This window comes from Mastigoproctus giganteus, chromosome 4 (genome assembly GCF_048544385.1).
Source record: "Mastigoproctus giganteus isolate SK-2022 chromosome 4, ASM4854438v1, whole genome shotgun sequence".
In the NCBI taxonomy this organism is placed as follows: domain Eukaryota; kingdom Metazoa; phylum Arthropoda; class Arachnida; order Uropygi; family Thelyphonidae; genus Mastigoproctus; species Mastigoproctus giganteus.
In genome coordinates, this window is record NC_143578.1 from 44,236,713 (window position 1) to 44,253,111 (window position 16,399).

At 37.3% G+C, this 16,399-nt stretch overlaps 1 protein-coding gene across 3 annotated transcripts in view; it reads left to right on the forward strand.

Moving 5' to 3' along the window:
* Dd (CTD nuclear envelope phosphatase 1-like protein dullard) overlaps positions 1–16,399 on the forward strand; it is a 124,827-nt gene that overhangs the window by 65,686 nt on the left and 42,742 nt on the right. The window lies entirely within an intron of this gene.

The window sequence follows — 16,399 nt, forward strand, 5'->3', positions numbered from 1 at the left end:
CCCCCACTCCCATTTCACCTCTCCATTCGTTCCAAATGCCTGTCCAGCTCAGCCTTAAATTTATTTAGGCTATTAGCTTCCACAACGAAAGATGGAAGCCTGTTCCACCCATCAACTACCCGCTGGCTAAAGGCAAATTTCTGCACCTCTATTCTACAACTATCTTTCCTCAATTTGAAACTGTGTCCCCTCAGGTTCTGAGTAAGAGGAAGAATCCCATCAGCATTCAGCTTGCTCAAGCCATTCAAGGCCTTATACACCTCAGTCAGATCACCTTGCAGGTCCCTACTCTCCATTCACTGCCATTTGCAGAACTTAAGCCTTTCTTGGTAAGAGCACCCCTTTGTTCTCCTCACCAATCTCGTTGCCCTTCATTGTAATCTTCAAAAAAATTTACCTTTTCTTCTTGTGGAAAACACCAAATTAGATAAAATAATTTCAGTGTAAGCAAAGAACATATGAAATTGTGAACCAGTTATACAGCTCTTTATAGTGCTCTCTAGACCAGTGTTTTTCAAACTGTTTTGACTGCGACCCACTGTAGGAACTGCATTTTGTATTGTGACACAAACTTTGTGTGAATTATTATGTTCATTTATTCATTATTGACCAATGCTACATATTTGTTATGGATGGTATATATTTAATTGCATATATCCATTTTTATGAAGAAATATCAATTTATTAACATTAAGAAAAAGTAAAAATAAAAACAAAATGAAACATTTTAACTAACAAGAAATTATAAAATTAACAAAAATGGACTGCACAGTAAACAATATACATTTTAATACTAGTTTTTATTTAATGAGATGGATGTGCTTGATTGTTCATAAGTAGTTGATTCTACTTGGGAATACAAGAAGACAGTGCTACATTCATATCTGGTGCAGTATTGAGTCTGTTTCTATCTTTTGTTTTTAATTGAGTTAATGTTGAAAATCCTAGTTCACACAAATAAGTAGTCATGAAAGGTGATAGTATCAAAATAGCTTTTTTACTTAATAGTGGAAATTCTCCTTTAACCTTAATCCAAAATGACGACAAACTTAATTTCTCAAGATCATTCTTCAGTGTAAATTCTTCAGTGTTCAACTGGATTATTGACTCAGACTTTGAAAAGTAAATGGATTTTTTATCCAAAGGCTTTTTTTTTTACTGTTTTGCATTTCTCCCTTGGAAAATAATTATTAAAACTCTGAGATAGAGAAGTGAGATGTGACAGTATCTCCAGTTTTAATCTGCTTAAAATATCTTCATTGACAATGTTCTCCTCAGTGTGTTGTAACAATGTTGGAAACATATAATAGGTAGGTCGATGACTTGGAAGTGTGCCACCCGTAAATTGGGGATGATTGAGTTTCAGTACGGCTTGTATAATGTATTTAGGAAGGATAGGGTTGATAGAAGGGGTGGTGGGGTAATGCTTATTATCAGAAGCAGCCTGAGTGTGACGATAGCTTTCCCGGATTCAGACGTTTCACATGCTAGTATGGAATCTGTATGGTGTGAGATAATTGGAAACAAAGGTATAATGCGAGTAGGAGTAATCTACAGACCAGGTGATTGTGAAGATTATGACGAAAGCCTCTACATGCAAATGGAATGGGCAAGTAAGCCCAATGTCTTATTATGTGTGATTTCAATTTGCCTCTAATTGATTGGAGTAAATGGGAAGGAAACTCGACATGGGGAACAAAATTTTTAAATCAACTAGATGACTGTTATTTGTATCAACATGTCAGGGAAAGTACTAGGGAAAAGAATAACCTAGACCTCATCACCCATGAATCAGATGATATAACAGGGCTGACAGTAGAGGAACCAGTATCAGGAAGTGATCACGGAGTTCTACGGTTGATGATGACGAGAGAGGTAGCAGTAGTAAAAGGCAAAGGAATGGGTTTTAATTTCAGAAAAGGAAATTACGATGCCTTAAGGTACGACATGGCCTCTATTAACTGGGTAGATATCGCACAGAGAATGGATACAATTGAACTGTGGTATGCTTTTAAAACATTAATCACAGATGCCTTGAATGTGTATTTATCATTAAAAAAATACTCCACGAGGAGGGTTCCAAGTTGGATGAATAGTGAAGTTGCTGCATTACTTGAGCAGAAAAAGGTGGCATGGAAAGGTTACAGAGCAATAAAAAATACTGAAGCCTATAACAGCTACAAGATGATCTGTAATAGAGCCACAGAAAAGGGTTCGACAGGCAAAGGCAGTTTATGAGAAATCACTAGCAAACAGAGCAAAGAGGGGGGATAAGGAATTCTTCACATATATAAATGCCAAGAAGAGCAGGACAAACCAGATCGGACCTTTATGTAAGGGAAAGGGGATAGTATTAAATACACCAGCTGCTGTTGCAGATGAACTCAACAGTTATTTTTCATCGATATTTACAAATGAAAAACCTTTTGTGGTAATGGGAAATTGTGGGAGCGAAGTTGAAAAATATGTAATTAATGATATTGAAATTTTGCAACGTTATTTAATGAAAAAACTTTCGAGCCTACAGGCCAGTAAGGCTCCTGGAGTTGATGGAATATACCCTATAATCTTAAGGGAGGTGGCAAGTGAGTGCATTGAACCATAGAGGCTAATTATGTGAGCATCACTAGACTCTGGGGAGATACCGTTAGATTGGAAAAGTGCCAATGTATCTCCCATACATAAGGGTGGCTCTAAGAGTGAAGTGGGAAATTATCGACCTGTCAGTCTGACTTCAGTGGTAGGGAAATCATGGAGGCAATGATCAAGGGTGGAATTCAGGATCATTCAGGATCAAGGATACTCAGCATGGTTTTGTAAAGGGAAAATCATGTTTAACAAATCTGGTTCGCTATTTTGAAAGGGTCACTCACGAGCTGGATTTAGGGAATAATTTTGACATTGTTTATTTAGATTTCAGCAAAGCTTTTGACTCAGTCCCACATGAGCGGTTGCTTTATAAGCTGGAACAGGTTGGAATCACTGGGAAAATCCTTAGATGGATAGCAGGATGGCTTCAGGGCAGGAGGCAGAGGGTTGTGATAAATGGCTATTCCTCAGATTGGGTTGATGTAAGAAGTGGAGTTCCCCAAGTATCAGTATTAGGACCACTGTTGTTTTTAATTTTCATAAACGACATCGATGAAGGGATAGAGGGCGTGATGTCTAAATTTGCAGATGATGTTAAAATTGGTAGAGTAGTTAATGATCACTGTCAAGCTAAGCTTCTTCAGAGAGACGTAGATATACTTCAGGAATGGTCAGAAAAATGGCAGCTATGCTTTAATCCAACAAAGTGTAAGGTATTACACCTGGGAAACAGTAATCCCAAAATAACTTATTCACTTGGTGGAGTTCAACTAAACCCAGTACTGGAGGAAAGGGACTTGGGTGTTACGATACGGTCAGACATGAAATTCTCTGAGCGTTGTAAACAGGTTGCAAGGAAGGCCCATGGTGTCCTATCGATGATCTATCGAACTTTTGCAAGTAGAGATAGGGACGTGATAATCCCATTATATAAGGCTTTTGTTAGACCACACTTAGAATACTGTGTTCAAGTATGGAGACCGCACCTAAAGAAAGACATCGAGTTTCTTGAAAGGGTGCAAAGATGGGTAACTTGCCTGGTGAGATTGGCAAAAGGGCGTCCTTATGAAGAAAGACTTTGAATATGTGGGTTGCAGAGTTTGTAAACTAGACACCTTAGAGGAGATTTGATTGAGGTGTTTAAGGCTCTGAGAGGCATCAGTAAAATGAATGAGGACGAAATTTTCAAGATTATAAATGATGCTAGAACTGGGGACATAAATTCAAGTTACGGGGGGAAATGTTTAGATTGGACTGCAGGAAGTTTTATTTTAGCCAGTGAGTTATAAATTACTGGAATAAGTTGCCTACATGGGTGGTAGAGGCTGACAGTTTGAGGAAATTCAAAGGTCATCTGGATAGTACCTTCGGGTGAGGGAAACACATAGGATGATAGGTTTAATTTCCTTTTCTTTTATTTTTTTTTTATTTATTTTTTTTTTATCATTGTTTTATTATTTTTTTGGCTGGTGCAGCATAAGCCATAGGCTTTCTTGCACCATGCGGCCATTACTAATACTAATACTAAGTCTTGTTTGCCATAATCTTAACATCTTCTGGAACCTTTCAATTTGTTGGAATATATTACCATTCTTTCCTTGAAGTTTTAAGTTCAACTCATTAAGAATACCAAAAATATCGGTTAAGTAAGCCAATTTGGTAACCCAAATATCATCCTCAAAAAGTTGTGCCAAGTGATTGTTTCTTTCCATTAAAAAGATATGAATCTCATTTCTGAGTTCGTACACCCTGCTAAGTACCCTACCTCGTGACAACCAACGAACTTCTGTGTGATACAGTAAGTGGCTATGTTCGGCTCCAATCTCTGAACAGAATATTTTAAATATTATACTATTTAATGAAATTCCCAATCTTAACTACTTTTTTCAGTATATCCTTAAGATTCATCGAAATTCCCTTCAACACCAAAGCTTGTCGATGTATAAAACAGTGATTCCAAATAGCATTGTTATCAGTTGCTTCTAAAAATCTTTTAATAACTCCACTATGTTTTCCGGTCATATTTGCTGCTCCATCACTTGTAATGGAGCAGCAAATCCCCTTGCAGTTTTTTAGGTTTAATTTATACTGCTCAACAAGACAATTTTCTAATGCAGCAATATCTGAGCCAGTTGTATACGAAGTCAAATTTAAACAACTTAGCAAGTCCTCCACAAAATCATCTTGCCACTCATATCTGACATAAAATAAAAGTTTAGCACAATTTGCAATATTGATGCTCTCGTCCAGCTGTATTGCAAAATCTATGCCAGACTGCAGTCGCATAATAAGCATTGCTTCTAAATGTTCTGCAATTGAACAAATTCTATGTGATATTGTATTGTCACTGACAGGTACAACTGTTAATTTTTCAGCAAATGTGTGAGGCAGTTTCTCTTTTACCACACAATATGCAACAAGATACGATGACAGTAAAGCTTTCTCATTAACAGTTGTAAAACGAGTAAAAACTTGTGCTGATAACCGTAAATCTTGTTTCTTTCATTGAAAATATTCTAAGGGCTTATTCACAATTTCAGGGTGCTGTTTTTCCAAATGTCTTTTTAGTTTTGAGGGTTTCAAACTCTCATTGGCAAGAATATCATTACAGATTATACACTGAGGCCTGTCATTTTCATTTGAATCCACCCATTTTATAAAACCAAATTTTAATTATTCCTCATTATAGAATCTTGAATTTAATATTACCTTTTTATCAGGTGTCTCAAAAGAAGTCAAAGTTTGCTGGTTAGAGTTAATAACTTTCACGATGTTTGTAGAAATTACATTTTCAGATGTACCTGTTGTTGAACTTTATTCCACTTCTGTTCCTTCATTGTTCTTCTTTTTACTAATAATAAAACAGTCCATTTCAAGGGTAATTTCTTGTTGTCAGTTTAGATGTTAGGGTGCTGCGATCTGTAAATTGTAGTGGTTAAATTAAAGAAGTTAAATAAAAAAGTAAAGAATTAAAGTTTTAAAAAATCATACGGCACAAACCCGTGCCCCAGCAATGCCCTCTGGCCAGCCACTGACTGTTCGCTGTGGGGCTGGCGTCCTTATCTCTCCAGCGTCTTTGTTGGTTTTCCAGAGAACTCCAGGGCCATACTGGGAACTCTGCTCTCCCCTATTCCCATAGCAATACAGCATTAAGTACAATATAAGGAACAACTATATCAGTACAATGCAATTCTTTTTACAATTTAGAATTTAACTCTTAATACTGAATAAAGTAACACCATTTTCTTTATGATAAACCTTCCACATCATTATGAGTACATTACACTTTCTGAAGTAATTCGGAACTGAAAAACTGGTCTCCAGAGAATATCAAAAAAAAAAAGCGGAAAGAAAAATGAACCGCTTTCAGAAAAGTTTTATTTTATAAGCTGTATTCCAAACATTTCTGTGCATTTTTTCTGTTAGTCACGACCCAATAAAGAGTCGCAACCTGCAGTTTGAAAAACCCTGTTCTAGACAATGTGATTGACAATAAGCAAAATCCCAGCCAATGCAATAGCCCATGGTTCAGTCACTGTGCCAATATCACTCACTTGTCATTTCTTGTGTATTTTCTTTTGCAGCACTCGTTTATCAAGTGCGACTGAATGGGTGCATATGCATGTTAAGGCAAAAAAAAAAATTGCAGTTTGTTTTGACACAGTTTTGCATTCAGGCAGCAAATGTATTAAGTAACGGTGCCTATGTAATTTCATATAAATATTATATACCCGGTTTGGTTGCATTTAATCATAGGATAATGTGATTAAATCCAATGATTTCAGGTGGTTTACGAGGGTGGTTCAATAAAGAATCGCCCTCACCTACTTCCACATATTGCAGAGTCATGATATTTTGTGTGTAGCATCATACATATCTCTATACTAAAGGTGTAAAATTTCAGCCCTGTGTCTTAATTTGTTTTTATCTTACAGAGCTGAACGTGTGACAAAGTAGCATTATGGACAAAGTGGAAGCTAGAGCTGTAATCCGGTATCTGTTCTTGAAGGGGAAATCTAAAGAAATCCACGAGGAGATGACTGCTGTATATAAAGATGAAGTCCCATCCTATGGCATTGTGAAGCACTGGCATAGACAGTTTAGGTGTGGTCAGACATCGGTAGAATCTGAGCCCATTCCAGGTCGTCCCCCATTCAGCCATCGATGACAACATGATCAGAAAAGTGGAGTCGTTAATCATGGAAGATTTCCAGATATCTGTGCATGAATTGTCCCAGGAGGTAAAGATTAGTGTGGGCTCTGTTGAAACAGTCCTTCATGACCAACTCCATTTATGGAAATTGAGTGTAAGATGGATTCCCTGATTATTGACTGGTTTCCAGAAGGCTGATCGACAACAGAAATCACAAGAGTTGTTAGCCCTATGCTCAGAATCACTCAGAATGAAAGTTGGATACACCATTTTGGCCCTGAAGGTAAAAAGCAGTCCATGGAATGATGACATCATGGTTCTCCCCCCCCCCCAAGATGACAACGGTCCAAGTGTCAGCAGGAAAGGTCTTGCTGACAGTGTTTTGGGATGAGAAAGGCATAATAATGACTGATTACCTGCCAAAAGGTAGAACAATTACAGGTGCCTATTATGCCAACTTACTCAGAAAATTACGAGAGAAAATCAAAACGTGTAGGCATTGCATGCTGTCCAAAGGCGTGAGAATGCTTCAAGACGATGCCCCCAGTTCACACTTCTGAAATTGCAACAACACCAGCGGCCTCTTGTGGATATGAAATACTGCCCCATCTAGCCTACTCACCCGATCTTGCACCATTGGACTTCTTGTTTCCTTCTCTCAAATCATTTCTTCGGGGGACCCACTTCACTGATGACGAGACAGTCATTTCTGCAACAGAGTCATGGTTCAAAGACCAACCTCACCACTTCTACAAAAGCGGTATCCATAGCCTCATCCATCGATGGGGAAAAATGTGTAAATCTGCATGGTGGCTGTGTAGAGAAGGACTAAAACCTGTGCCAAGAATCAACAGGCTAGCACCTCTGCAGCTAGTTCAGGATGATTCTTTATTGAACCACCCTCGCAACAGATGGAAATCCACTGAAGTCTGTGGATTTCCACCTGTTAATCAGCAACTGGATTTTGGTATTAAAAATTAAATTAACATTTAATCCAAGATTAATCCATCAAAATGTATTTACACCACTTGCAAACTGGAATGAATATAATTTTCCAAAGAGATCTCTGTCACTCTTTGAGAACTGTTCCAACCATTTGACCAGGCTTTAATCAGACTGCTAATGTGAATATCGAATATACCCAGTCCCTGATTAACATGATGGTTTCACTCGTAAAAAATTGAATGTAGGGTGAAATCATATTAGTTAGACATGAATTTTCCATATGAAATAACATAAATTTGTTTTTTTTCCTTTACTATAACTATACTTTCATTAATGCTTTGTGCTTTATATTTATTTTAGTATATTTATTATATATTACCCATTTTTAGGGAAAAGAAACAATGATAAAGATAGAGAAAATAATTTAATACCTATTACTGTTACTTACACTGATAAGAATTTTAATGCTTAAATACCATTCGGACAAAAACAAATATAATATGTTTGGTTAATGCTTGCACAGTAGCAAGACATCCTCAAGAACTATCCAACACTAACAAAATCTTGAAATCCATAGTTTCATCTTTGCAATATTCCTTAGTTACACTCTTGCAGTATTCCTTAAGTTATATATGTATGTATATTCCAGGAAATTGTTCTGCAACCACTGTATCAGAAATAGCCAGGTCTCCTATAATTAATAGCCATTTCAACAGTTTCACAACATATGGTTTACCATATGTTTTGATGCCGTTGGCAAGCTCTAAAATTGAACCAGCTATTTCTTGATATGAATTCCATCCTAGTTTTCTCAAGGGAAAATCTTTATTCCAGTCTTAAAAAGACTTATAGTCCTTTCTCTTATAGCCAATGAAATTCTCCACATTAGATTTTCCATCCAGATCACAAGCACCCTTTCTGTGATCACAACCTTAACTGGGATGACTAACAAGACTATCCAGTTTTTGTTCTAACGTTATAGCATTTCCTGGTTTCTTCTGTCACTGCACCTGCACTTGTGCGATCGAAATTAGATTATGGGTCCCAGGTATATTCTTCAGCCAGAGACAGTGCCCTTCGATGGCTGGACCCTGTCCATCATCATGCTCTCCGCACCGCTATTGGAGCATTTCGAACATCTCCTGTCCAGAGCTTATATGTCGAAACAAATGAACCGCTGTTATTCTTTCGACGTAAGCAGTTGTCTGTAAAGTACGCTTTAAAACTGAAATCCCTGCCAGACCATCCCACGTGGTCATTCGTTTTTGAGCCACGATGGGAAAATTTGTATAACACCCGTAAGACTGCCAATCGTCCTTTTGGTATTCGTCTCCAAGAGCTACTCAAAGAACTTAATATCAAGGTAGACAAGGTTGCCCAAACACCAAAGCAACCCCTTCCACCCTGGCATGTGACTTGTCCCTTAGAAATTGGGGAAAGTCGGACACTCCATCATCTGTCTACCTGCAGCTTCATTCAGCACACCGAACTGAACATTCTGACTTCGTGCCAGTCTACACAGACGGCTTGAAGTCGGAATCATATGTGGGATCTGCTGCTGTCTTTAGAGACAGCACTACGACAGAGCAGATTCCCTCTGAATGCAGCATATTTACTGCAGAGCTGCACGCTATAGAGTTAGCCTTGGATCACATTAGTAAATGCCAATACCAACGGTTCATTTTATATTCCGACGCTCTCAGCGTGTTACAGGCTTTAATATCTGTGAGATATAATTCTCATCCAGTTCTGTCTAGCATTCAGCAGAAGATTCACTTTCTCCATGAACGTGAATATGATATCCGCTTCTGCTGGATTCCCAGCCACATTGGGATTAGGGGAAATTATTTGGCTGACACCGCAGCCAAATCAGCAGTTCCCAATAATAATTGCTGCCTGTCAGTCCCCTATACAGACTACAGGCAAATAATACACCAAAAGATACATTCCCAATGGCAGGATTCGTGGAATAGACAGACTGCGAATAAATTATATCGTATAAAGCCTGTAATTGAACCGTGGCAGTCTAGTCTGCGCAGGAATCGTAAAGAGGAAGTTGTTCTCGCCCGGACCCGCATAGGACATAGTCATTTGACTCATTCATTTTTGCTGAGGGCTGATGACCCTCCTATGTGTGAGTCCTGTGGCACAATTTTAACGATCAGACACCTTTTAATTGACTGTCCAGATTTTAGCAGCACCCGTTTTACCGCTTTTAATCATCTGACTGAGCCTTATACACTCAGTCAGATTTTATCCGACAATGACAACGTGTCTGCTATTTTTAGCTTTTTGAAAGCAATAAAGGTTTTTAATCGTATTTAAAATTTATATGTTATTGTTATTTATTTATGTTTTTAGATCTGGACATGGTGGCCTAATTAATTAGGTCACTGAGATGTTAAATTTTTAGATATTACCTGGTTTTGGCGCATTATAGCCTTAGTTGCTAATACGCCAATAAAATCCAAACCAAACCAAATCTGTCACTGCACTTCTGATTGTTACCATACCGTAAAGTTATGCAAATTATAACTTTAAAATATTGAGCTCTTTGGGGTTCTGAGAGGACCGTCCAAACAGAGACTGTGAGATGTGTGAGAGAGGGTGCATGAACAAATATGCACTGAAGAAACACAACGCTTTCACTTTCTACAGTCATAAAAAAGTTGTGGAGAAATTATTAAACTGAATGACCGGCTGTTATAGTCTAAAACCAGCCCTAATTTAAAAACCTGTGTTACACCAAATTTATGTTGGTGGAACTTGTGTTAGTCAGGAATTGGATATGTATACAAGAAATTAAAATAAATATGGCATAACTTAAATAAATTTAAATAATAAATGAATGATACTCTGATCAGTTGCAGCTATTATCTATATTTCTTAACACTTAACTCAGCAGTATATAAATTGTTTATTCTTCTTTCGTGATCATGTGCAGTTCAAAGGAGGAAATTATCCTAAACTTATTTCTCTATACAAAGTTTGATAGAGAAAACCAGCCACACGTGAGTCACCATTATATTTTATAAGGGTTGCAAAACTATGTTTTTGTTATACCTGTATTTATGTTATATTTAGTAAAATGCTGATAAATAATATTTAATAAAATATTACTTCTATGTCCTTGCATAAATCACAGTTAATGCACAATGCACTGAATTTGTGCTGCTTATTGCACAATTGTAACGTGTACACGTTTGTTATTAGTACAGCAGTGTGTTGTTAATTATTATATATATGCTAATAATTATAGCTGGAGTGGAAAAGTCACAATGCATAATAGTTCTTTCCAGAAATTGCTGAAATCAAATAAATTGAAGCATCTTTTAAGTACTAAATATGATTGATTTTAAAAAGAGTGGTGTGCAGGCTCGCTCTCTCTCTCTCTCTCTCTCTCTCTCTCTCTCTCTCTCTCTCTCTCTCTCTCTCTCTCTCTCTCTCTCTCTCTCTCTCTCTCCCTTTGATGTAATGTGCAAATATCCGTCATTGGCATGTTTGACATAATTTTCAAAAAATATTTCCTGCTGGAGGTCCCCTCCCTTTCCTGAGCTTGAACTGACTTGGGCTGGGAATCCTTGCACTATAAATACTGTTCATTTAACCATTTCTTTTATCATTTAAATCCTGCTTATTCCTTTCAACCTTTCCAAAAGTGAGCATATTCAAATCCAAAAAAGAAGTAAATTATAAAAGTTTTTTATATAATCAGAAAGCCATGAACAGAATTTAAAAATTTTGTTTATTTACTTTAGTGTTAAAATATGTATGTTTATTTGTAGTGATATAAGCAAACAATAATGAACTTTTTTTGTGGAGCGGGGTCTGCAGAAAAGATCCACAGTGCCAAAAACAAAAGCTGAGAAATACTGATATACAGTATGTTAACATTTCAGAAGCTCTACATATAAACTTTGGATGCCCAATGATTACAGAAATTTTAGTTTTATATTTATTAACAGGTTAACATATAATAGCAAAATAAATTTTAATGTAGAGTAGAAAGTCTGAATTTCAGTTCTTGCCACATATACTGCACCATGCCTAAGATAACAACTGGTGAGAGCTTGAATAATGCTAGCCAACAAATTTTAAACTTCTATTTTTTTCGCATAAACTTCTATTTGTTCCCACATCTGGGGTGGTGCCCACAAAACCTCTCTCAGGCTTCATGATTCCATTCAGAAGAGGGCAGTTAGGTTAATTAATGATTCATCTCTAACAGAGTCTCTCCACTCGCTGTCTCATAGATTTACTGTTTCTGCTGCATGCCTCTTCTACAGATACTTCCATGGGCACTGTTCTTCTGAATTGGCTTCTATAATTCCCACTCTCTCTTTCAAAACAGTCCGATCACGTGCCGCCACCAGCCAACATCCATTTACTGTCCAACTTCAAACTCACAGAACCAACTTTTCATCTTCCTCGTTCATTCATTCAACTGCCGTTTTCTGGAACAACCTTCCTTCATACGTATTTCATGAAATTTACAGTCTACAGAAGTCCAATGTCAACAAATATCTTCTTTCGTCTTCTCAACCTCCAACCCAAGCACAGTACTAAGTACTATAGGTTCTAATACCTCTCGTGTTTGGGGTTTACATAAAAAAAAAAAAAAAAAAAAACCATAATAAAGTAGGTTATTTATATGTGTTTTTTAATGCTAAACACAAACTTTCATTTTGATATCACATCTGGTTTTTGGGAAAATTAACAATTTTGTTTTACTAGTTTATTTAAAAATCATTTAACAAGCTCTAACAAAATATAAATTCTTATTAGCTTTAAATGGTTTGAGCACTTATTTTTGCTATTATATGTCCCTCCCTCCCTCCTGACTTAATAAGTGTCCATCAGTAATCAGCAAGCATGTTTGCAGACAACTTGCTTTTATAACATTTTTCTATGCAGGAAATGTCATGGTGCAGTCTTTCCCCATGTTTGTTGCTGTAAAAAATTAAGAATGTAAAAAATGAATTTTTAGGCTCATATTACAACACTTGCAGAAGTTGGTTATTGTTATTTGGTTTTTTAGGAGCATTAGCAAATAAGGCCATATTGCTCCGGGGATATGCGGTGGTCATTCCCTGACCTTTCCGCACCCTCCGTATTTAGTGGTCACGGGCTCGAACCCCGGTCTAATCAAGAAGTGTGTGCTGTGCACTGCTGCTCCTGCCCACCTGGCTATGGAGGCGCCTGCAGAAGTTGGTTAACGAGTTCTAAAATTTTTTTGAATTACTAAAACTTTTCTAATTAGAGGGCTGTGAAGATATTCCATATTGCTTTTTACGTACATTAAAGTCATCATCAAAACAACTGCCTTTAATTTACACCTCAATTTGTGGACTAATGAATATTCCTTCTTTGTCCAGCAGCAGTTTTGCAAACTTTTTATTGAAGCCTAATTTGATACGAGAGGGCAAAATAAATTTTTTCCATATCAACGAGCGGTGGATGATAAACATTTTTCTGTCCAAAAATATATGTTGTTTGAAGTGACCAATTCTTAACAGTATAACGGAAACCTTTCTCTGTTCTCCCATTCACACAGTAAAATTTCATGAAACCAAGTTATAAACCCAATAAAAGTGCAAGCACTTTTAAGTCACTACAAATTTTCCAGTATACCTGTGATTTATTTATTATTATTATTATTTTTTTAATTTGAGTACAAATTCATATATTCATAGGTTTCCCTCAAAAAGGGAAGCATGTCCAATTGGTACAAAAATACCAATGTTTTGATATCTATAAAAAGCCTGTAGTTTTTGCGTTATATCTTTGACCTGGAGTATCCATCCTGCAGAAATGAGATCTAAAAAAAAAGGTGTATTAAGTCCTTTTGGTATACAACACAACACAGCCATATCTGCAGTATGCAGATATGGTTGTGTGTTGTGGAAGCAGGTTTCATCCTGTAATCCAAGAGTTCAGCTTGACTCTTAGAAAGATTTAAGTCTCAAATCAAGCCATTTAGTTCCATATGAGTTTGATTTTCCTTGGGTTCATATATGTGTTTTGTCTTTGTTGGACACTTCCATTTGTGGTTTATCTTCATCTGAAGTGACTTAGGAATTTATTTCATCAGAATGAGCTAGCTAGCTTCAATGCAGAATGCAGAGTAGTTTTATAAACCTGTAGGCAGAGGCAAAAGTGATTCTTGCACTCCTTCTATTAGAATGAGCAGCAGCCTGGAAAGCAAAGCAATGGAGATTTCCAGGACTGCTGGGAGTCATAGTGGAACAAATAAATACATAGGCTGTGTTAGGGTAATTAAGAGTAGAAACAGGTTCATATATACTTGCATGTAGACCAATTCAAGGAATATAGTTAATAAATTTGATGAGCTTGAAGTGCTAGTCAAGACATCAAAGGCAGATATTGTTGGGATATCAGAGATGTGGTGTCACACAGATATAAGCAGTGCAGAATTAGAATTTGGGGAGTACAATGTGCACAGAAAGGATAGACAGGAAAAGAGGAGGGGTTATACTGTTAGTTAAGAAACACATAAAATCTAAGGAAGTGAGCCGACCGGGCTAGCCGAGTGGGTAAAATACCTGCCCGGCAAACCAAAGGTCGCGGGTTCGATTCCCGCCTCGGGCTTGGATCAAAGTACTGCAAAAACCTTGGGAGGTGCAATATGGCCACAGAAGCCGATGCGCCAACAACTACCAAATCAAAAAAAAAAAAAAAAAAAAAAAAAAAATCTAAGGAAGTGCATCCAATTGATGTTGGTGGACAATGCAATTTTGAGTCTGTTCGGTGTGACATAAGCATTGGGAAAGGAAAAATGAGAGTAGGTGTGTTTTATAGGCCTAATGAATCTGATGAGTATAATGAGCAATTGTGCAGAGAAATAGTGGACCAGTAAATCAGAATGTCTTATAATGGGATATTTTAACTTTCCAGATATTGACTGGAACTTGTGAGTTGGTCACTTGCACACTAGCAAGACTTTTGTGGATGAACGTTTTCTACAGCAACATGTTCGAGAGGCAACCAGAGGGAGTAATACTCTTGATCTGATTACCAGCAGTGATTATTCATGCATTAAGAATTTTGCAAATAAAGGAATCACTGGGTGACAGTGATCACAATGTACTGATATGGGAATTACTTAAAGATATAACTACCATCAAGGCTAAAGGGAAGGGCTTTTGCTTTCGTAAAGGTAACTACAGGGGTCTCAGACTGTTTTTAAATTCTGTACAGTGAGATCAACTGATGATGTTACCAACATTGAATTCTAAATGGGAAGCCTTCAGGGACTTAATTTTGGAGGCTACTAGGCTTTTCATTCCAACTAAGAAATACTGTTCAAGGTTTAGGCCTAAATGGATATCATATGAACTAATGAGACATGTCGCAGAGAAGAAAAATGCATGGGATATATATAAATTAATGGGTAACATGGAAGCCTATGATAGATATAAGCTGGTCTGTAACCAAGCCACAAAGGAGATTAGGCAGGCAAAAACAGATTGTGAGAAATCTTTGGCAAAGGATGCAAAGAAAAACAGCAGAGTTCTTTACCTGTGTAAACTCTAGAAGGAAAGGTATGAATCAGAATCGTCCACTGAATATTGATGGTTCAACTGTTGATGATCCTGCTCAGGTGGCTAACAAACTAAATGAGTATTTTGCAACTACATTCACACATGAGTTATTCAATGAGGCGAGTGCCAGAAGTTTATCAATTCTAAAAGGGAGCTAAGTGATTTTGTAATAACTGAGAGGAAAGTGGAGGAGAAATTGTTGAAATTAAACATAAAAAAGGCACCTCAGGTGGACGGGATCTATCCAGTTATATTAAAGGAGGCATCAAAGGAAATAAGCAAACCCTTAGCCATAATTATGAGATCTTCCTTGGACTCGGGGAAGGTTCCCATGGACTGAAGGCGTGCAGTTGTATCACCAATTCACAAAGGGGGTTCAAAAGTTGACACAAGTAACTATACACCTGTTAGTTTAACTTGTGTTCTGGGTAAAATAATGGAATCACTGGTTAAAGAAGCATTGCAGGATCATCTAGACAAGACTGCAGTAATCGTTAAAACACAGCATGGGTTTGTTAAAGGGAGGTTTTTTTGTTTTTTTTTTTTTTTAGGAGCATTAGCAACTAAGGCCATATTGCTCCGGGATATGCGGTGGTCATTCCCTGACCTTTCTGCATCCTCCGTATTTGGTGGTGACGGGTTCGAACCCTGGTCTAATCAAGAAGCATGTGCTACACACTGCTGCTCCTTCCCACCTGGCTACAGAGGCGCCCGTTAAAGGGAGGTCTTGCCTGACCAATTTGATTGGATACTATGATGTAATCACAAAGAAGCTGAATGCCAGAAATAATTTTGATATCATATACTTGGATTTCAGGAAAGCTTTTGACACTGTTGCGCATGGAAGACTACTGTACAAATCGGAGAGGTATGGCATTAAGTGTAAGTTGCTACAATGGATAAAGAGATGGTTGAGTGGGAGACGACAGAGTGGTAATCAATGGACACTGCTCTTTGTGAACAAATGTTATTAGTGGAGTTCCCCAGAGTTCGGTGTTGGGCCCATTGTTGTTTTATATATTTATCAATGATATTGATGAAGGTATATCAGGTTAATGTCCAAGTTTGCAGATGATACAAAGGTTGACAGGGCTGTTAACCACAGTAAAGACAGTATGCTACTCCAACTGGATCTAGATAAGTTTGGAAA